General features: G+C 51.8%; 1 protein-coding gene across 1 annotated transcript in view; it reads left to right on the forward strand.

Annotated features, from left to right (window-relative positions):
* The window catches only part of LOC107112232 (hornerin-like), a 115,938-nt gene that overhangs the window by 32,421 nt on the left and 83,106 nt on the right, over positions 1–411 (forward strand). The window lies entirely within an intron of this gene.

Here is a 411-nt window from a genome sequence, read left to right on the forward strand (position 1 = left end):
AACTGATGTCCAGATGACCAAGATCAGCTCTCCTGGAGACAATGGCTGCTTTGGCCAGTGGACTCTATGGCATTATACCCTGCTGAGGTCCCTCCCCACCCCAAACCCTGCCCTCCCCAGGCTCTACCTCTCAAACCTACAGGTATTTCCCAACCCAGATTTGGCAACCCTGTAACTGGCTATGGAATCGTTTTCCAGACTTTGGACACCCAGAAGACGGCATAGGAGGAGGTGCTTTTCTACCTTAGCTGCCACTGCATAGCCCCAAATCAACATAAGTCAGGGGTGGAGGGAACAATACCTGTTTCCATGAGGCTGTCCTCCCATACTACCCACTCGGGGCAGCAAAATGACTTGGGGCAGCCCTGCCTTATAGCTAAGCAGAAGGAAATAAACATATCTCACCTCCCT

Source organism: Gekko japonicus, unplaced genomic scaffold (genome assembly GCF_001447785.1).
Source record: "Gekko japonicus isolate JY-2015 unplaced genomic scaffold, Gekko_japonicus_V1.1 scaffold70, whole genome shotgun sequence".
NCBI lineage: Eukaryota > Metazoa > Chordata > Lepidosauria > Squamata > Gekkonidae > Gekko > Gekko japonicus.